This window comes from Herpailurus yagouaroundi, unplaced genomic scaffold (assembly GCF_014898765.1).
Source record: "Herpailurus yagouaroundi ecotype Mexico unplaced genomic scaffold, PumYag 182, whole genome shotgun sequence".
Lineage (NCBI taxonomy): Eukaryota > Metazoa > Chordata > Mammalia > Carnivora > Felidae > Herpailurus > Herpailurus yagouaroundi.
Genome location: NW_024412413.1, coordinates 51993393 through 52016494, shown reverse-complemented (window position 1 = coordinate 52016494; position 23102 = coordinate 51993393). Strand labels below are relative to the sequence as shown.

The 23102-nt window shown below is 40.1% G+C and overlaps 1 long non-coding RNA gene across 2 annotated transcripts; it reads right to left on the bottom strand.

The window, feature by feature from the left end:
* Positions 1-4: 4 nt before the first annotated feature.
* LOC121040807 (uncharacterized) lies at positions 5-23019 on the bottom strand. 2 transcript variants are annotated; one of them, XR_005795455.1, is made up of 5 exons: positions 22512-23019; positions 18689-20234; positions 13727-13991; positions 3759-3903; positions 5-384 (listed from the first exon to the last, which is right to left on the bottom strand). It is a non-coding gene; the product is annotated as an uncharacterized LOC121040807 (long non-coding RNA). The 2 variants fall into 2 exon arrangements; XR_005795456.1 differs by lacking the exon at positions 3759-3903.
* Between the last annotated feature and the right edge of the window lie 83 nt (positions 23020-23102).

Here is a 23102-nt window from a genome sequence, read left to right as displayed (position 1 = left end):
ATCACTGCTGTCTTTTGGCTCAATGGAATCTTTTTCTTTTGGTGCAGCTTTAACAAGGAACCTATTCAGTGACACTTGCTTTTGCCTCCTTTTGAGGATTTCGTGGAAATGTGATACTACATTGTCGTTAAACGTTCATTGCTCTCATTGCTACAGCCTTATTCAGGTGGTGCTTTTCTACAGAATTGCACTGTTTCCCACATTTTACACATCTCCCTGATCTCATTTGAGGTGAGAGTTTCCTCCGCCTTTTTCTCCTCTGCAGACAAGACCTCCTCCTCCATAATATCTTGCTGTTGCTCAAGATGCAGATCCATCAGTTCATTGGTGGTCACCGTGGCCTGAGACTGAGCATCTGAGCATCGGAGACTATCACCCACAATCCTGCAGTGAGAGAGACAGAGAGAAAGAAGAACCACTGGCTCAGTAGTGATCATGTGATGTTCGGAGTAATGGACTACTCGTATTGCAAGACCTTGCTCCCTTATCAAGTTAAAATTTATTAGAAACGTTTGCTCGTCTTGCAGAACACTCGCAGAACAAGTTAGTCACAATCCGAGGTTTTACTATATATATTACACTTACAGCTAGCATGACCCTGTGTTGTAGGACTTACAGTGCTAAAACTTACACAGTTGGTCACCTTATTAACAGCCCATCTCAATTCAGATACTACATTTTCACTGAAAACACTTGATCTATATTTAGATTTTGTAACCTTTACAGTTGGAAAAAGTAGATTCACATACGCAGGTTCTTCCAAACTTCCGTAAGACGTTTTCCTATAACTGAATCAGGTATCCCTTTTTAAGTTTACATTAATTCAGATGAAAACTTCAGTTCTTCAGCTCTAGTAGCCGTATTTTAAATCCTCAGTAGCCATGTGTAGCCAGTGTCGGCCATGGTTACAGTGCAGGTCTAGACCGGCCTGTTCCTTTCTAGCTAAATCCCGCTTCGACTACCAGTAGACTCCAGCTAAATTGCGCTGCTGTCTTTCCTGGGCACAGTCACTGTCGCTTGATTCCACTTCTACTGGCACCGTTGTATCGTTTGTTTTGCTCGAGACATCCTCATTTCCGGTTTCCATAGACCCAAACCTTGCCCATCCTGTAAAATGTGATACAAATGTCTCCTCCAGGAAGCGTTTCTGATTATTTCTAGCTAGAAGTTATTCCTTCTAGGTGCATTTCTGAAATACTTGATTTGCACTCCTCTTACTGTTTTCGGCAGTTGCTTGTGGTGTAGTTTCTTGTAGTCTGCTCTATTTTGGCTTCTTCAGTTCCTCTGAAACTGCTCCTCCAGAGCACCAAAAACTTCCTTTTGCCAAATTCAAGAGTTGTTTCTATAGCTTCATCTTTCTTGAACTCTTAGCATCGTGGGACGTTGCTGGTCATTGCCTCCTTTTTTACTTATTATGAAATAATTTACACCTGTAAGAATCTATTGAAAGTTTATATTTTATTTATATTTTGAAGCATAGCATCATTTTAAGATTTAGAATATTAACTTGGAAGCACATCTCTGCCTTTGCCTGATGCTTCTCTCTCCTTTCCGACTCCCAGATAACCATTATTCTGAATTGTGTGTTAATAATTCTTTATTTTTCATTATAATTTTGCCACATATGTATGAATCTCTAAATACTATATTGTTTGTTACTGCTTTTGACCTCTCTATGAATAGAATCAAATGCATACTTACTTCACTGACTTTTTGTTCAACATCGTCATTGAGATTCATCTGTACAGATGCACGTAGCTCTCATTAATTGTTGTGGCTGTGTAGTATTCTATTGTGAAATATGCCACAATTTATTCAAGTAGCTCTGAGATTGTTTTCAGTTTTTTACTATTATAATTAAGGTAGCTGTGAACATTCATGCTTGAACATATTTCCTGCTGCACACATTCAAGTTTCTCTAGGTCAGTAATGCTCAAAAGGTGTAGTTCTCAAGTTAGCAGCATTGAATGGGAACTTGTTATTCCAAGCAAATTATTGGGCCCCACCTAGACTTGTTGAATCAGAAACTTTGGAGTTGGGGCCTAGTAATCTGTGTTTTCACAAATCCTTCAGGTGATCCTGATGGCACATCCAAGGTTGACAATCCTGGGTATAAAGGAGCCCTTTGTGAGGTTAATTTGCATTTCCTGATTAAGATTTTTCGCTTACATATTCTTGAAATAACTTTCTTTCTTTTTTACTGTGACATTTGAGAAATTCTGATGAGGAAATGGTTTATGCCTGGTCCTCTGGCCCCCCCCCGCCCTTTGCTCATTTGTTTTGTTTCTTAAGTTCCGCATATGAATGAAATCATATGGGATTTGTCTTTCTCTAACTTATTTCACTTAGCATTATGCTTAGACTAATACTCTCTAGCTCCATCCATGTTATGGCAAGTGGAAAGATTTCATATTTTAAATGTTTGGTAGAATTCACCATTGATGTCATTAGGCCTGGCCCTCATAGGTAGTTTTTTGATTACTAAGTCAATGTTTTCACTTAATATAGGTCTATTAAAATTTTCTCTTTCTTCTTAGGTTAGTTTTAGTGGCTTCTGTCCTAGGAATTTTTACATTTAATCTATTCAATTTCTTGGTGTATATAGAGTTGTTCATAGCATTCCCTTATAATCTTTATTTCTGTAATGTTAGTAGTAATGCCCCCTCTTTACTGATTTTAATCATTTGAGTCTTTTCTCCTTTTTTCTTGGTCAGTCTAGCTACAAGTTTGACGTGTTGATATTTTCAAAGAATCAACTTTTGGTTTTGTTGATGTTGTCTATTATTTTTCTATTCTCCGTGTCTTTCCACCCTAGTCTTTTATTTCTTTCCTTCTGCTTGCTTTGGGTTTATTTTGCTCTTTTTTTTCCAGTGTAGTTTTGGTTATTGATTTGAAATCTTTTCTTTCTTTTCTATCTTTTTTTTAGCATGGGCATTTACAGCTGCCAATTTTCTTTTAAGTACTGTGTTAGCTGCATCTCATAAGTTTTGGTATATTGGGTGTTCATTTTGATTCATCTCAAAGTATTCTAATTTCCTTTTGGTTTCTTTTCGGGCCCATTGGTTATTTAGAAGCTTATTTCACTTACACATATTTGTGAATTCCTCATATTTCTTTCGGTTACTGATTCTAATTTCATTCCATGTGATTGGATAACATATTTTGTTTGATTTCAGTCCCTTTAAACTTTTTAAAGCTTATTTTATGGCCTAGCATTTGGTCTATCCTGAGGAATGTTCTGTGTGAACTTGCGAAGAATGTATATCCTGCTGTTAAAAACTAGGTGACCAGACATCAACGGATACTCTTTGGGCCATAACTGCCTCCCATACTTGATCAAATCTTTGATCTTCTGCTTTTGTTTTGTTATGGGCCTCGAAGAATTTCCCTTACATTATTGCCAGATCAGTAATTGACTTAAAGGGATGTTTTTCATGTTTAATCCAGTATAAAAGATGTTTTATTCATTTATCTAAAAAAATTTTTTTTAATGTTTATTTATTTTTGAGAGAGGCAGAGTGCGAGCAGGGGAGGGGCAGAGAGAGAGAGGGAGACACAGAATCCAAGCCAGGCTCCAGGCTCCGAGCAGTCAGCATAGAGCCCATCATGGGGTTGGAACTCAAGAACTGCAAGATCATGACCTAGCCGAAGTTAGACGCTTAACCAACTGAGCCACCCAGGTGCCTCTGAAAGATATTTTATGATGAGAGGTTTATTCAGTCTGTCGTTCCATTCTATTGCTGGAAATAAGTTCTTACCTTATCCCTTCCTTATTGCCCCTGTCCTTGAAAATCACTTGTGTTCTTTAAAGAAAAGTAATCTCACTCTTGTGATTGGTGCCTTGGTTCAATGGAGATATTCTTTTTTCGATGGTGATTTAATAGATAGGTAAACTGATATCACCTGTGAATAAATTCAACAAGAAATATATAAGACCTATGTGAGGAAAACTTTCCTAAAAGAGATCAAGGAAAACAAATAAATGGAGATATGTATCATTCTTCCTTGATAGAAATGCTGAAAATTGCAAATACACTATCTAATTCTAACTAAATTAGTAAAGAGGTTTAATGAATTCCAATAAAGATTCCAATAGATTTAAATTAATTTCTAGGGCTTTTAAATGAATTTCTATGATATCAGCTAAAAGGATAAACAAAAAAGAGTAAGTTTTTAAAGTTAAAATATGATTGAAAAGCAGAGACTGGCCCTATCAGTATGAAAGCAAATTAAATCTGTGTTAATACTGTAACACAAATATAGGAGTAGACAATTAATACCTTGAAACAGATAATTACCGAGTATAACTGGTACCAGAAGGTCACTTACATTAAATCCACTTAAATCAAGGATCAAATTTTTTAATAATTAGTTTTACTAAAATTAACTTGAAATATTTTGCTAAAAATATAAAAATAAACTTATTTTCTATATAATGAAGTTAACTTCTAAATATTTTAACTTTTATTTATTTTTATTTTATTTTTATTTTTTTTTTAACGTTTATTTATTTTTGAGACAGAGAGAGACAGAGCATGAACGGGGGAGGGGCAGAGAGAGAGGGAGACACAGAATCGGAAGCAGACTCCAGGCTCTGAGCCAACAGCCCAGAGCCCGACGCGGGGCTCGAACTCACAGACCGCGAGATCGTGACCTGAGCTGAAGTTGGACGCTTAACCGACTGAGCCACCCAGGCGCCCCATATTTTAACTTTTAGAAATAACTTTTGGCATTTTTCTTGACAAAATTACTTGAAACATGAAATTCTAATTTTCATTTCATGTTTGATTTCTCCTCCTTAATTGAATCATTTTTCAAAAATATCCTAGACTTCATTTTTGTAAGGGTTTCTTTCTAATCAGACCATACCTTTATACACTTCTTGTGTCGTTGCCCTTTTGGCCTTGGCTTCTGCCCTTTGATTGCAAGCTGCACTGACACATTCTTAGCTCTGCTCATGATTTGAACAGTTCTCCATCATCTTTATCAACTTCATGAAATCTGACATATTTTGTGAGATTTGCTAGCTCACTTTGTAATGAATTTTCATTGCACTTGCATTGTATTTTTGAATGACAGTCTGGAAGACACTGGCAAACACAGGCATTAACATAGATGATACTGTAAAGCAGAGAAATATATGAAAAGAGGCCCTTTTAAGAAAGAGTATTTTATGTTATGACTCAACATCAATAACAGATTGCATGGTCAATGAATACTTGAGTTATGAGGACACTTTGGTATATATGAATTCAGTGTATGATAATGTTTTCACTCATATGTGGAACTTGAGAAACTTAACAGAAGACCATGGGGGGAAGGGAAGGGGAAAAAAAATAGTTACAAACGGAGAGGGAAGGGGGCAAACCATAAGAGACTCCTAAATACAGAGAACAAACTGAGGGTTGATGGAGGAGTGAGAGAGGGGGAATGGGTGATGGGCACTGAGGGGGGCACTTGTTGGGACGAGCACTGGGTGTTGTATGTAAGTGATGAACCATGGGAATTCCAAAAACCAAGAGCACACTTTACACACTGTTAGTCAATTTGACAATAAATTATATATTTTTTTAAAAAGCATTGTATGATAAAGGTGACTTTTTTTTTCATTAAAAAGTTTTTTTAAGGTGACTTTAAAAATCAGGAAAAGTAGATCATTCAATAAAATTAAGAGACTAAGAACCTTAATGTAACTAATGCCAGGGCCTTTGAGTCCTGCAAGTTTCATATGCCCCAATAACACAAAAAGTATTGTGTTGTCTTCTTCACATATAGTATCCTCTCCTTGCCATGGCAAGGTCCAGAACAAAAGGGCAGGAGGATAGTTTCCTGATGCTTATTTTGTTCAGGGCTTTCTTTTTTACTTATTTTTATTTTTTTAACGTTTATTTATTTTTGAGACAGAGACAGAGCATGAACGGGGGAGGGGCAGAGAGAGAGGGAGACACAGAATCGGAAACAGACTCCAGGCTCTGAGCCATCAGCCCAGAGCCCGACGCGGGGCTCGAACTCACGGACCGCGAGATCGTGACTTGAGTTGAAGTCGGACGCTCAACCGACTGCGCCACCCAGGCGCCCCAGGGCTTTCTTTTTTACAGAAGCCTAGCAACATATCAGCAGAGAAGGAAATCTTATCAGAGGAACCTGATAAGTAGCCGAGCCCTTCCGTAACAAACCTTCTCAAGTGTTATGCCACAGGTTACGGATGTGCTAACGTGCCCTTCGAGTGGTGGAGCTCAAGGCCTCCTTAACTCTGGCAGCTGTTATGTAGCCTCTCCCATTTAACTGTGCAGTGTACAATGCTTTTCCTTTTCTTTCTATGCCATGAAGTAAAAAAAAAAAAAAAAAAAAAATTCTGGGGAGCACTGTTATAAGCAATTAGCTGTAAACAACGGGAACATGAATAGTATCATTATGCAAACAGAGTCATCTGGTTTAGGGAAGAAAATAGATTGTAGCAGAAAATGGATTGAGGGGGCAGATTAGACTTTTTCCTGAATCTGAATTCACCCTCGTTCTATTTTCACATTAGATCATATCATCAATTTACATTAGTAAGAGCCTTGTGCAGTTTTTACTTGTTTCTGGTCCTTTACACATACCTAGATAATTTCCAGGAGGAAGGAAGAGTTGAGCAATAGTCATAAAAGAAAAGTTAGAGGAAAACATTTGATGTAGGGTTTAGCACAGAAACAAAGAAAGAAATCGGAAAGAAAAATGCTACATATGGTTATATTGAAACAAAAATGATCAGCACATCTAAAAATTCTAAGAAATTTAAAAACAAGCAAATGGGAAGACACAGCAGCATATATGATTTGCAGTAACAATTCTTTTTTTTTATGTTTTTTTAAAATATGAAATGTATTGTCAAATTGGTTTCCATACCACACCCAGTGCTCATCCCAACAGGTGCCCTCCTCAATACCCATCACCCACCCTCCCCTCCCTCCCACCCCCCATCAGCCCTCAGTTTATTCTCAGTTTTTAAGAGTCTCTTATACTTTGGCTCTCTCCCTCTCTAACCTCTTTTTTTTTTTCTTCCCCTCCCCCATAGACTTCTGTTAAGTTTCTCAGGATCCACATGAGAGTGAAAACATGGTATCTGTCTTTCTCTATATGGCTTATTTCACTTAGCATCACACTCTCCAGTTCCATCCACGTTGCTACAAAGGGCCATATTTCATTCTTTCTCATTGCCACGTAGTACTCCATTGTGTCTATAAACCACAATTTCTTTATCCATTCATCAGTTGATGGACATTTAGGCTCTTTCCATAATTTGGCTATTGTTGAAAGTGCTGCTATAAACATTGGGGTACAAGTGCCCCTGTGCATCAGTACTCCTGTATCCCTTGGGTAAATTCCTAGCAGTGCTATTGCTGGGTCATAGGGTAGGTCTATTTTTAATTTTCTGAGGAACCTCCACACTGTTTTCCAGAGTGGCTGCACCAGTTTGCATTCCCACCAACAGTGCAATAGCATTCTACAAATAAAAATCATTCTAACATAAAAGACTAACATCCTGATAGAAAAATAGCCAAATGACATTTGGAGATGATCCACAAATGAGGAGCTGTAAATGAGCAACTAATGTGAAACATCCAGCCACAGAAATAAATACGAATTAATGAACAATTGAGAAAGTTTTTTATTACATAAGAAATTTGACAGATATTATTTAAGTTTAGGGGAAATAGGCCCCTTATATAAATGCTGGTAGTTATGTAAAGTGATGAGCATTTTTATAGGTCAATTTGGCAATACATTAAAAAATGTCTTAATCTTCATACCTTAGGCCTTATGCTTTAATTTAGGAGTTTGGTCTGAAGAAATGATCAGAAATGGCATGAAGATACATGAAATGACATTCATCACAGCCTTATACTGTGAAAAATGAGAAGCAATTGAATTCTACAAAAATGAGAATAATGGATTATGGATTATAATATGGAATCCTGGGTAATCACTAAAATAATGTCTTTGGAGAATACATACGGTATGGAAAATGTTGTCTGTAGGCTGCTTAAATTGATGTACGTTATTTCAAATATACTATATTTCATCTAAGATGCTATTATTTGGAAGAGGCATCATTTTCTCTGGCACTAAGAAAGAAAACAATAAAAATAACACCCAAGATACGAAATCTTAGAAGACCCTGGCATAAAGGTAGGCCGAGTCAGAATAAATGAGAAGTAGACTTGTCTCTGGAAAGGGACAGCAAAGAAACGAGTTGGTCCCCATTCAGAGCGTGGTTCTAATTCCTACCACCACCATGATCCAAAAAACTTCAAGCAGAGAGAAAATGTCATGCTCACAATTGGTAAGTTCCCCCAAGTAAGCAAACATCGGTCCTCTGGCCGAAACTGGACTTCATGCAGATAGCAATCTTTTCTTTTGTAACTTTGTCAGTGATTTTTTTTTTTTAGACACCTTTGCTTCTAAAATCAGTTTCTATATCAGAATTGTTAGAAATGAAAAACTGTGTCTAGCGTGAAAGGCATATACTAAATATATGCAATTGGAGGGAGATACTCCAAAATTTAGCAGTGAAGCCCAATGTGTTGGATTACATACGTATTTTACAAAACTTCTCCATGAACATTTATTACATATATTTAAAATGTTTACCTTAATTAGGATTTGCATAATTGTTTATAGTCTATTTTCTTAATTTGATCTCCCCTATTAGTATATTTTGAATCGTTACCAACCTTTGGCAACAAAGCTCAGGCATTTTAGACTTTCTGTAATTTCAGCACTTTGGAAAAGAGCTGTGTTTATTTTGGCTGCAGACCTGTGGGTTATTACTGTCAGCAGGTGTGTGAAAAGTCTTCCAAAACCCTGGATCCCTGCATTGAGGGATCAAAAAGAAAAGAAAAAAGGAGGGGTGCTCAAGAGCACAGGCTCTGGAGTGAGACCCATGCTCCAATTTCAGCTTTGACCCTTCAGTTGTATGACCCTAAGCAAGTTATTTAAGTGGTCGTAAGACTCAGTTTCCTCATTGTTACAACAATGATAATTGTGTAATGGAGAGAATGAAACGAAACAATGTCAAAGGCCCATCATGTAATATCCCTGTTGGGATTCTAAATCAAGGTCTATGAGAGCAACTACTTGAAAATGTGATTTATTTCTAATGTCCCTTTGCTCTTCTTCAACGTAGTCACTCAAACAGTGATCATGCGTAAGAGAGACCTTTCAAAATTTATCATCTCTTCAGTGCTTCCCTTTTTAAATTACATATTCTCTATTCCAGCAAATAGAAAAAGGTCGGGGGTGGGGGAGGGAGATACTCATGATGAGCACAGCCTTGATGCAGAAAACAGAAAGGGAAAATTTCTAGGCCGATTTCACTGAACAAAGATGCAAAAATCCCCAAACCAAAATGGCCAGCAAACCAAATTCTGCAATACACAAGTAAGTATACACCATGACCAAGTTGGATCTATCCAGGAGGAATGCGGGGCTGGTCTGACATTAGAAAAATCCATATAATTTGTCACATTAACAGAATACATGAAATAAATATGATCGTCTCATATAGATGCAGTAAACCATCTAATAAAATTCTACATCCATATATCTTTTTGTAAAAAAGTAACTTTTAACAAACCAGAAGGGAACTTCCTAAATCTGATAAAAATTATGTACCAAAACCCTAAAATAAACATTAATTGTAAGTTCTCTAGTGTGTCCCTATTGGGTGCAGTTTGGAAACCTGTTTTGACTTCTTCCTTCATTTTTTTTTTAATGTTTATTTATTTTTGAGAGACAGAGACAGAGTGCAGGTGGAGGAGGGGCAGAGAGAGAGAGGGAGACAGAATCCGAAGCAGGCTCCAGGCTCCGAGCTGTCATCACAGAGCCCGACGCGGGGCTCGAACTCACAAGCTGTGAGATCATGACCTGAGCTGAAGTTGGACGCTTAACCGACTGAGCCACCCAGGTACCCCTCTTCCTTCATTTCTAAATGACTCTTTTTTTTTTAAATTTCTTAAAAATATATATGTTTTAAAATGCTTATTTTTGCGTGAGGGAGAGAGCAGGAAAGGGACAGGGAGAGGGAGACAGAGGATCCAAAGCAGGTTCCATGCTGACAGCAGAGAGACCAATGTGGGGCTGAAACTCACGAACCTTGAGACCATGACCCGAGCCAAAGTCGGTCACTTAACTGAACCACCCAGTGGTTCCTTCCATTTCTGAAACAAGCTTTTGTTGTTCTTCACTATTAACTGTCTTTGTTCTTTTGAAACTAATGTATTCTCCCATTTTATTTTACTTGAAATGGTATACCTTTTTAGTCTTCTCATCTCTCTGAAATGCATTTTATTGTTATTTTTTTCTAACTATTTTGTCCCCAAATTCTTCCTTTTTATACTCAAGTGTTTCTGCTTCAAAAAGGTAGAAAGTCTAAGTGTGAATTTATTTTTCTCAATATGAATAACATTGAGGTTCAGATCTCAGCTATGATAGTGTTCAAGAATTATCACTGGAACTAGGGTAGTAGTGTAGGTCATTAGAGTGGTGTCAGCGCCTGACTGGGATGTTGTGTTTCACCAATGGAAGCCAGTAAATCTTGAAAATGATTGTCCACAATCAGTCCTGTGTTATTAGAATGTTCCTTACTGTGACTCCAGACATAAAGGCTGGTATAATCTTTTAACTATAGAAGTCTTAGAAATTAATTTTATGCAATACACGTCCGGTAATAATGAGGCTCAGTTGTATGGTGTACCTCCCTGGAAGGTACCAGGAGCAACAGAGAAGAGTGAAAAGCAGACAGTGAGCAGGAGACATTGTTTCTGTGGCCAGTATTGTGGGCTGAATCGTCTTCTCACATTGGAAGAGCTAGCCACGAGTGTTGTGTGTCCACCCCTTCTGTTATTCGTCATTGTAAATTTTACATGGTTTCACATTTAAATAAAACCTCAGTTTCAGAAAGTATTGTATGTCATATCTCAATAAAACTCAGTCTAGGGGCGTCTGGGTGGCTCAGTAGGTTAAGCCTCTGACTTCAGCCTCTGACTTCAGGCCATGATCTCACGGTCCGTGGGTTCGAACCCTGCGTCGGGCCCTGTGATGACAGCTCAGAGCCTGGAGCCTGCTTGGGATTCTGTGTCTCCCTCTCTCTCTGCCCCTCCCCCACTCATGCTCTGTCTCTCTCACTCTCAAAAATGAACACATGTTAAAAAAATTTTTTTTATTTTTTATTTTTATTATTATTATTTTTTTAACATGTATTTACTTTTGAGACAGAGAGAGAGCATGAACAGGGGAGGGTCAGAGAAAGAGGGAGACACAGAATCTGAAACAGGCTCCAGGCTCTGAGCTGTCAGCACAGAGCCAGATGCGGGGCTCGAACTCACGGACTGCGAGATCATGACCTGAGCCCAAGTCGGCCGCTTAACTGACTGAGCCACCCAGGCGCCCCCCCCCCAAAAAATTTATTTTTTTTTTTTAATTTTTTTTTTTTTAATTTTTATTCTTTAATGTTTATTTATTTTTGACAGAGAGAGAGAGCATGAGCAGGGGAAGGGCAGAGAGAGAGAAAGGTAGACACGGAATCCAAAGCAGGCTCCAAGCTCTGAGCTGTCAGCACAGAGCCCGACACGAGGCTTGAACTCCCAGACCGCAAGATCATGACCTGAGCCGAAGTCGGACGCTTAACCGACTGAGCCACCCAGGTGCCCCCCAAAATTTTTTTTTAAATAAAAAGTAAAAGTAATAAAACTGAGTCTAATTATATACAAAATTACCATTTTCATTTTCCACTATGCTTTAATAACATGGAAAAATCAAAATTGCTTTTCCTGGTTTTCCTCAAGGGCAGCTGAATGTACTTCAAATACTATTTAGTTATAAGACAACCTTATCATATTTGGAGATCGGTAGAATAAATGTTGCCTCACGTAGCTGAAATGTTTAGAGAGGTATGCTATTTTCATTATGTTCAGAAAAAATATGTACTTATAATTTGGTATATCATATTCTAGTAATAGAGAGATGGGTACAGAAAATTCCTACTTACCTGGAGTAATTTTTAAAGATATGTCTTGATGAATTTAGTTATTTTAGTTACCTAAGAGTTATATTCTGATTTAAAAATAACCACTTTTCAAAGAATACAATAAAATATTCACAGCACTACAACTCTGGGGAGCTTAATTTAATCATTGATGGCTCAGGAAGCAGCTCGGAATCTTTCAGTGCCTCCTTTTTTTTTTCTTAATACAAGGGTCTCAGATTTTATTTTTTTTAGCATTTATTTTTGAGAAACAGAGACAGAGCACGAGCAGGGGAGGGGCAGAGAGAGAGGGAGACACAGAATCTGAAGCAGGCTCCAGTCTCTGGGCTGTCAGCACAGAGCCCGACGTGGGGCTCGAACTCACAAACCATGAGATTGTGCCGTGAGCTGACGTCAGACGCTTAACCGACTGAGCCACCCAGGCGCCCCACAGTGTCTCATTTCATAATGAACCTCAGTACAGGGTAAAATGAAAATTCTTTGAATTTCCTGATTATTTGGATTATGAATGAGCATATATGTTTTGTAAAGGTCATGAAAGCTGTGTTGTATGTGCCCTTATGTATTTTCCCATAATCCTGTCTACCTCTGTTATGGGCATTATAGAAAGGAGAGGTTGAAACTTACCCTCCTCGGTTGGAAGGTAGAAATGAAAATTACTCCGGTTAAACCAGAATTTCTCAAACATGTGGACCACCTGTCTTAGAATCATCTAGGGTACTATTAGAAATGCAGATTCCTGTATCCTTCACCAAACCTGCTGAATCACTGTATCTGGGAAAGATCCCAGGATAGTGACAGGCTCTCCAGGTAATTCTCACAAAAGTTTGTGAATCATTGCCAGATGGCTTCTGGACCTGAGTGAGCAACCTAGGGTAGGCAGCACCAAAACAATTCTTCCCATGAATGCTGATACAGGAAACAAATGACGAAGATTGAAGTGGGTGTGCCACTTCCCACGGAGTATGGGAACAGGAAATAATATGTTCTACCATCAGACCGAAGGAATTTGAGAGGCAAAGTTGGAAATAGTTCAGAGCTATTTCATTCATATTTATAACATAGGCTTACTGAAGGTGTAGATTTCTTGTTGTATTTTTCTTTATTGATGTGAAGTAACATGAAATTAGCTGAGCATCATTTGATTCATTTGGAACATGTTTTTATTGTTTTAATGCTTTGCTTTTACTTCGAACACTATAGTAAATGTCTTTTGGGGTTTCTTTTCACTAAGTATCTTGAGTTTTCAGAGCTTTAGATGCCGAAGAATTACTTATTTTTGTTAATCAAGCCAATTTTACTTGTAGTTCTAGTTATAATTATCTGTTACCACTGGGACCAGAATATAATGGTATTTAGAAAGAACTTCTTTTTCCCTTTTTTTTTCCTTTTATGCCACTGTGGAAAGCTAAGTTGATGATAGTTCTGTTTGATAGTTTCCATTGGTTTTTCCCATGAGAGTTAGACATGCATAAACCTCCCTTAACCACCTCTCTCCTTCCCCCTTCAACAATCCCCTATCCACCTAACCCCATCTGAAGGGTCAGTCAACAGTATTTATTTATGAAGCACTTATTACACTATGGGAAGTCGCAAAAGAAGACTTTCCTTTTCAATATTCTATTACTGTTGAGAATTCAGTAGTAGAATTCAAATCTCGCTCCACAGCTCTATTATCCCAAAGTTCGCAATAGTCACTTCTGCTCCGAGGCAGCCTTCGCTAAGCCACGGGTCGATCATCAAGGCTGACCTTAGTATTTCCTCCACCTGTCTTCTCCAGAATGCTCCCCAGCCGTATGCACTGTGGGCCTTCTGGTTTTACCATGGGCTGTTCTTGGGTACGCGTGATCATCAGTTCCGAATCCTAGTCTGCCCCTCTGTTTACAAAAGGAGTGGGTTGAAACCAGGCTGCTTTCTCCTTGTCATTTTGACCTTTCAGCCTCCATGGGTGAGACACTAGCACCTGGTGAAGGAGATTTCAGGCAGCATCATTAAGTAGGAGAGATACAGGTTAAAGCTCTGCAGCACTATTTTGGGTTTTCACTTGCATCTCCCAGGGGATAAGATCTCAAGGGTTGGGACCTTTTAGACAGAGAAAGTCACCCTCCCGAATGCTCCTGTCTGCCTTGCTTTCAGTTCTGTATTACCACCTCAAAAAGCCTTCCTTCTCTGAATCTTTCAACTCCCCCTATTCCTCCACTGAAAGGGACGTCCTTGTCTGAGCATATGTGTGTACATGTGTATGCATACATGTAGGTGGAGGATGATAGACAAACTGACTGTGGGTCCTCCAATTCATGTTTCTTATTCAGTAATTCTCTCCAGGCAGCTGTGAGCTGGTGGTTTCTTTGCTGATTAACCCACACATTAAGCAGGCGTGCACACACACGTTCATATAGATTGTACTGGATGGTATAAAACCCAAATATCGAGAATAGAATAAAGCCACAATATTAGTAAAGTTCATGCCCTGGCTGGTAAATAAATAGGTCTGTAAAGAACTATTTGACATCTTTATGGATCTCTTCAGGAGCCACAAAAGAGCTGGACTAGCTCTTGATGACTTTCTCTCCCTTTCACAGTGGTCACATTGCACACATTTTATTTCAGAATCTGCCTCGGAAAAATATGAGGATGAAAAATATAGGCTTCCCAATTAAACTGAGTTTCAGATAAACTATAAATAATGCTCCATGAAATACTTAGGATATACTAAAAATTATCTGGTGTTCATTTAGAATTCAGATTTATCTGGGTATCCTGCATTTTTTTCTGGCAACTCTTTTCCTACCATGACACCTTGTTTATCTCTAGTCTTACTGCTAATATCTTAGACTAGGGACTCTACCTCCAATCTGGGTATCTGCACCTGCCTGGGTGGCCTTCCCAGCTCTACTCTTCTGATTTCCCCTCATAGCCTGCTACACACTAAATTTTTAAAAACTGCTGTTTTCATTATGTTTCTCTTCCACACAAGAAAGTATGATGCTTCCGTTGCTTTCCAAAGCGATTTTCACTGTGCAATTTTATACTAGATTTTGTGTGTGTGTGTGTTATGCATTTCCTTGGTGAACCTTTCTCTTTTAACAGAATCTCAAAGAGGCATCTTTGAGCTATGTGAAGAACTGTGGCTTATACAAAGAAACAAAAGTGGGTGAGTTTAGAAACATGCACCTTGCCTCAATGATGACTTTTCCTTTAGACATCAGTAGGTTGAAAGCCCCCTCATATCATTCAACTCCTGCCAACATCTTGCAGGATAGGCAGCAGGTCAGGCATTATTACTTTCATTTCAAAGACAAGGTCACTAAATCCCAGAGATGTGAATTGTAAAACAATTACATGGCATAGCCAGAGTTTGAATAGCCATCTGCCAACTGAAGTTGATTTCTCTGTCTACTTTTATGGACCACCAGTATTGAAAAATATAAAATCAACTTTGATACAATATATTAAACAATATTTAAAAAAATTTTTTTAATGTTTATTTTTGAGAGAGGGAAAGACAGAGCACAAGTGGGGGAGGAGCAGATAGAGAGGGAGACACAGAATGCAAAGCAGGCTCCAGGCTCTGAGCTGTCAGCAGCACACACAGAGCCCAACGTGGGGCTCGAACCCAGGAACCGAGAGATCATGACCTGAAATTGGATGCTTAACCGACTGAGCCACCCAGGTGCCCCATAAGCTTTGTATATATTTAAGCCTCAAAAAGGTTTCTCTCCCAACCCTGAAGAGATGTTCTCATTCCCTTCTGTCTGGTGGACCTTGTCATTTAGCTGTCAGTTACATATCACAACGATTGGATGTTTGGCCATTTGACCTATAGGGATGGCTTTTTAATGTGGTCACAATGGTGGAATATACCTGTGTTCCATTGCTACTATTCCTCAAATATTTAGAGATTGTCAGGGTGTTTCAGAGCTCATTTATAAGTCACAAAATCATTAATATTTTATGTTTACTCACTTAAAAGCATAAAAAGGGAATAACTTAATTTGGTTATTCATCGATTCTGCTTGGTTCTAAATTTTGTCTTTTTCCACAAATGTGTTCTCAAAAAAATAAAAATAAAACTTCATTTGCCTCCCAGTCCTCCATACTTTTCCTATCTCTTTAGCCTCCCTTTAAAAAAAAAATAATTATTTTTTTCATCATTATAAGTGCACTCTTTATCTCCAGCCCCTTCTTCCCCCATCCCACTCCCACCCCCCCCACTCTGATAACCATCTGTAGTTAAGAGTCTATGATTTGTCTCCCCCCCTTGCTCATTTGTTTCTTAAATTCCAGTGAAATCATATGGTATTTGTCTTTCTCTGACTTATTTTACTCAGCATTATACTCTCTAGCTCTATCTGTGTTGTTGCAAATGGCAAGAATTTATTCTTTTTTTTTTTTTTTTTATGGCTGAAATATGCCACTTCTTCTTTTCCTGTTTATCAATCAATGGACATTTGGGCTGCTTTTATAGCTTGCCTATTGTATAATGTATAATGTATATTATTGTATAATAAACGTAAGAGTGCAAGTAACCCTTTGAATTAATGTTTCTGTGTTTTTTGAGTAAATACCCAGTAGAGCAATTCCTGGGTTGTAGGGTAGTTCTATTTTTAATTTTTTGAGGAATCTCCATACTGTTTTCTACAAATGGCCGCACCAATTTACATAGTCACCAACAGTTTAAAAAGAAAATCTATGGACTTCTCATGGCTTGAATATCATTTCTATATCTGCAGCCCAGCCACCCTCTATACATATAACTTTCATATTTAGTCACCCAGATGAACATTATCTTGTGTGTCTAAAAGCCATTTCACACTTAATATGTATCTTATGAAATGTCAATTCTGTAATGCTCAGGGGGGAAAAAAAGAAAAAAAAGTTTAGAGACATTCTTTTCTTTCTTTCAAACCTTACATTTGGTATATTAGCAAATCTTGTGGGCCCCACATTTCAAATATATCTTCAGTTTGATACCTTTTTGCTACGTCCACTGCTTCCCTACCCAAATCACCATTCTCTCTCACCTGGTCTACCCTTTTGTCTCTGCACGCCTTGACAGAGGAGCCAAAGTTCTCTGTTAAAGTGTAAATAAGACTATGTCACTCTGGTGTGTAAAGCCCATCAGAGCTTCCCATCTCACTACGAAGAAGCCAAAGTCCTTATAAATGGTCCATAAGACCTTACCTGATTGCCTCTGGGGCCACAACCTTTGATGCTCTCACCACAGTCCCCTTTCACCCTCTTCTCCCCATGCCAGCCTCCTGGATGGTCCTCCTACAGGGCAGGGTGCGTTGGGTGTGGACTTTTTGCTTGCTGTTCCTCCTCTCTCACACACCAGCAAGACTTACTTCTGTCTGGTACGTCTTTAATGTTATTTCCCCAAGACTTTTAGCAACCTTTCCTGCCTTATTTCTCTTATTTGCAGTTACCACCTTAACATACTAAATATCTTAGGGGTGCCTGGGTGGTTCAGTCGATTGAGCGTCTGTCTGACTTCGGCTCAGGTCATGATCTCTTGGTCCATGAGTTCAAGCCCTGAGTCAGGCTCTGTGCTGACAGCTCAGAGCCTGGAGCCTGCTTCGGATTCTCTATGTGTCTCTCTCTCTGCCCTTCCCCCACTCATTCTCTCTCTTCCTCTGTCTCTCAAAACTAAGCCAAAAAAACAATTTTTTTTGAACATTAAAAAAACATACTAAATACTTTGCCAGCTTATCTTATTTTCTACCCAGCTCACAGTAAGCATAAGTAAATATTTGAATAAATGAATGTGAAGATGATTTTCCTGTGTCGGAGATATTTTAAAAATTTCATCATGTATTTTGATGCAAATCTAAAAGTGGTTTTCACAAAACAGTTTGAATAATCATTCATCAGTGTGTGCAGCCTTCTAATATGATTACTTTGAGGAAGTAAAGACTGAAAAACATATTTGATAACATATTTACTATTAGCAAACGTGGATGTAAATATAAAAAGTATTGGAAGAAAACACACATTGAATGTATTATTAAATCTGAACTGACTTCCTTAAGAGGTGATTATGAATACAAAATGTAGGACTCTAAGCTGTGCAGAGAAACTATGAGTCATTTCAGACACAGGAAATCATGTCAGATAAAGCTTAAAGGCAAAGAGTGACTCTGGTGATTGAAAGTTGGTAAGTGATGATAAAAGTTAATAATATTAATATTATATTGATATTTATTAAGGACATAGGTACATAGGTAGCATGGGATTGTGCTAAGTGTCATGCATGGTGGTATCTTTATTTTTTCATTCTACAGAAAGAAAAAAGAATGTCAAAGCTTAGGCAAAGTTAAGTAGCTTGCCTATTGTCCCATGGGCTTTAATGGTGGAGGCCATGCATGAATTTAGATCTATCTGATCCCGAAGCTCAAGTCCCTGACTACTGAGTGGAGCTGTATCTGATTATGAGATTAAGTTCTAATGGCAGCTCGCAGAGTGAAATTTAGGCAGAGGTTAAACTACTGCAGAAAATCCTGTAAGGAGACCATTTTGGAGAGCAACATGCCATTTCCCAGAAAGCCCAGCACAGCCGGGATTTCCTCTACTACTGGATCAGATTGCAACTGCTTTGGCTGAACATATGAAGGAGGTAGTTTGCAGTTAGGGGCAAGTTGTGCGTGGTTCGAAAAATACCTGTAAACACTGGATGCGCACACTGTGGGGTTAGATGCTCTCGACAGAAGAAGCACTAAGAGACTGAATGAAAGTAGAATCAAGTCTCCCATTAGAATTTTCCTGTGCAGTTTCAACTGTTCATTCTCGCTCCTTCCCCTTCGCTCTCTTTTCTTCTGTATGTGTATATGGTTGATGTAGCATATATCACTTTATGTGATACGATCTTGCTAACAGTCAAGCAGCTTTGCTGGTCTAGAGAGGATTATTTAATGGTCTACAATATTGAAAATCTTGTCAAAATAGTTATTGTTTGTTGTAGCGCAGCCACCTATCCAAAGCTGGGAGAATCAGGTAGCGCATCCATCATGGGAATACATCAACTATCTCCAGAATTAACAAAAGGGATGGCTTCCACTGTGTAAAAGAAGATTTCAAGTGTCTCCGTGAGCCAGTCAGCATTGACTCTGTGTCCCTCACGTTGTTGAGAATAGTTCTCCTCGACCCCACTCCCACCCCAGCACATTGAGGCAAGGGGCACGCTTCTACCAGTATAGAAGTGTTCTCGGCAGAGCTGAGTCACGCCGTTCTACTTCTCAGATTAGGAAAGCAGAATCTGTGGAGTTTGGATTGAGTGTAGTCTGGAAACCCTTCTCCTGGATCGTCTATGACATCCTCCTATGAGATGATTTCCTTACTCTCCAATCATCACTATTGGTTTGAAACAACGGCACTTGATAAATGTTCACTGAACTTAATAGGGTTTCTCCCCCTAAATGAGGGGCTTTTGAATCCTATCCAGTCCTAACCTGTCCATTCTCCTGTTTGCAGTTGTTGGCACCTACCCAAGATATTCCTTGGGGTATGTGGCGGAGAAGCTGTCCCAAAGCTCTGTGTAGTGGCCGAGAGGATCTCACTGAAGAGCTGAGAACAGTACGTCAGAGAGACCACCGCTTGAAAACCTGTCGTGCTTACAGCCTCCTTTCGAAAGAGGCCGCCCCGACCACAACCCCCTAAGCAGGTAGCAACGCAGTCTGTTTCTTCAGCATGGGTGACCATGTTGTCTAGCATGTGAGCCGTCCATCCTAGCCACAGATGGAGTAGGAGAGGACACCTGGCTCAGAGGTAGCCAGCCTATGGGCTGCTCAGTGGCTTCGAGATAGCCTCCAAGGAGAGCTTTCCCCTAAAAGGACAATGGTGACAGATTCTCTCCTCGGGGTCATTTGATAATAGACAGACAACTGGCAGCAAGTGGGAACAGGATGGAAAGAGCTGCGGTTGTTTGTGCACCTTGAATTATGGCCGCATTCTGAAGGCATCTGACAAAGAGCTGATGCAGAGGTGTGCCAGGGCTGGCCCTTACAGGCCCGAGAGCTGGTGCGCGCATCTCTTCCCAGCTCTGCCGTGGGTCGGTGGGAACACTGGCACCACATAAACTGGGTTTTGTCACAGCTGAGATCTCCCGCCTCCAGATCTGGTTGTTCAACATTTATTTACCAGCACATTGCTGGGCAGGGGGAGGGATGGGAGCAGGGGAAGCAGTCACCTCTTCTTGTGGGTCCTTTGTCTGAAAAGCAAACAATGCTTAAGGTAGTATGTTGCCGCGGTTGGTATTAAGATCATAATAAAAAAGACATTAGAGAAAACGTGGTGAAATACGTGATTTAAGTCTCAGTCGTCCAGGTACAAAGCTCATAGGAATGTGGTCAGAATGTGGTAATACTTTTCTGGTTCCTGATGCCTATCAAAGGCACAGGCCCCCACCTCCCAGGCCCACAAAGGACGACCTGACAAGCCGGTTAAGCCTCAGGTCTTATTTCCATATGTATCCTTTACCCCTGTGACTTGAGGCAACTTGAGGGCACACGTTACTTCAAACCGCAAGAGCCCGATGAATATAGTTTTTGAGTACCTTTTTTTTTTCCTTTTAAATGTAGGGAGAATAGGCCAGATCAGTACAGTCAAAAGACTAGATATGACTTTGGAATGAGGCTTGATCCCCCCATACTACTTCACCCCTTCCTAGTAGCGGAATTTATCATCTATGCCTCAGTCTCCTTAGCTGTAAAATAGGGATGAAAAACAATAAGCTCAGAGATGTTTGTAGGGATTACATAAAGTACCATGTGTAAAACACCAGCAGAGCTCCCCGCACTTGTCATGCATTCAAGTAACCTTAGCTCTTTCTCCTCTCTTCAACAGACTTCTCGAAGCCTTTACAACAGCTGCTGCTTTTCTGTCAAGTTGGCAGAATCAACACAATTACTTCACTCTCCACTCACACTAATATGAACTAGGTTGTATGACAATGCATTCTTTATGAGTTTACGTGTTTGTATATAAGGCCAACTAAACTATTTTACATATGGCTTAATTATTACAGTCCTTTTAAACAACTTTTTCCTTACACTCAGCTCAGCGCTCCTGTAAGTCAGTCCACAAATTACTGTGCTCATTTCCTTTTCTTTTTATTTTTTTATTTTTTTATTTTATTTTATTTTATTTTTAATTTTTTTTTTCAACGTTTATTTATTTTTGGGACAGAGAGAGACAGAGCATGAACGGGGGAGGAGCAGAGAGAGAGGGAGACACAGAATCGGAAACAGGCTCCAGGCTCTGAGCCATCAGCCCAGAGCCTGATGCGGGGCTCGAACTCACGGAGCGCGAGATCGTGACCTGGCTGAAGTCGGACGCTCAACCGACTGCGCCACCCAGGCGCCCCCTTTTCTTTTTAAACAACTCCTTAGACTCTGGGCAAAGAACTATGTTAGGTGTTGTAAGGGAATTAAGAAAAACAGATGCTTATGTAATACACAGTTAAAGACACAAAGAAGAGGAAAGGGAGGGAATACTCGACAGTCTTCCTGAATATCCTCTTCCCACTGCCCAGCTTCTGGGGAGCTAAACTGAATGATAATACCATGTGTCTTTTAAATCCCTCATTTACTGTCTTGCTGTTTATTTGCCCCTAGCTTACTTAGGTCATCTGCCCTTAGTCCCATTATCACCCCTAGTACATGAAGGCTGAAATCCGCCCATTTGCCAGGAGTAATTCATGGGAGGTTGTGCTTGTCAGTATCAGATGATTTAAGGGGAGCCCCTTGCAAATGGACTGGCTTTTGACATGTGGGCCTTAATTCTTTGCCGGAATTAAATTTGTTTCGAAGTTTCTGATTTTCAAACAAAGCATTTTAAAACAAGCAGTGTGATGTACAAATTACCATCCTTCAGTTCATATTAGAATAATCCACTCTAAATCTGTTTGACATTTACCCCGTAAGAATTTTGCATCAATAAATAATTTCTGTAGCATCTTAAAATGCGCATAAGTAATCATATAACATCCTGCATCTCCAGGGCCTGTCCCGTTAGTGTGAATAAAAAAAAAAATAATAAATTATAGTAATCAAGACATAATTATGCTGTCTTAAAAAGCTAAGGGTCATTTGGACTTGATTACTGAAGGAGTTATCAGTGCCAAAGAAAAGTCAGGGAACTACTTACTGGCTTGGGCCTGTAATTAAACATCTGGGACTGACATTTCGGTCATCAGAAGTAGCACCTTTGGAATAAATTTCAACACTGCCTTTTAGAGGAGCTACAGCAAATACAGAACCAGTGTAAGGGCTGGTGAGAGGTTGGTGGAGGAAAGGCCGACTGGTCTCAACATCAGCATTTAGCTATTAGGAAAACTGATGTCACAGTAGCTTGCCTAAAGTCCATATATAGTATTCAAATACTAGTTTGGGAAGAGTCGCTTTGTAATTTTGTCTAAGAACCTCCACCCCCCCCTCCCACCCCCACCCCGCGGAACACACACACCTGGTGTCCAGGGACCGCTCACCTGGAATGCGGGTGGGTGGTTTTAAGAATTACAACGCCTGTTTGTTGCGTGCTGGATGGCTCACCTGAATGCACAGTGCCGCTCCAGCCTCACCCTCCCACACTTAGAGAAGTATTTGCCAGATCTTTTCATCCCCTCGTTACCCAAAGCTCTCAACTGATTAGGGGCAACGCAACAGTCTCCTCAAACCCCTTAAACGTCCTCCGGCGGGTCCCTGGTTCGCTGTCCGGTCTCCTCGTGGTGGTTTCTCTCTTTTCTGCCCCTTCAGGGGTCTCAGGTGGGACCTGGGTGGGGTGCTCGGCTCCGCTCTTGGGCCTCAACCCTGGAGAGGGATGCGCCCTGGCAGTCAGATTCCACCTCCCGCTCGCGCTCGGCGGCCGGCGGCCTCGCGGCGGCGGTGAAGGAGGAGGATTCGGAGGAGGAGGGAGTTGGCGGCCGCCGAGGCCGGGCAGCGGGCCCCGTCCGCGGCGGGCGCGCTCCGCGGTCCTCCCTCGCTCGTCTCCCATGCTCATATTTGGACTCGGCTGCCCGTGCCCAGGAATTTCCCGTCATGCCTCCCGCCGCCCCGTCCGTCGCCCGGAGCCTGGGAGG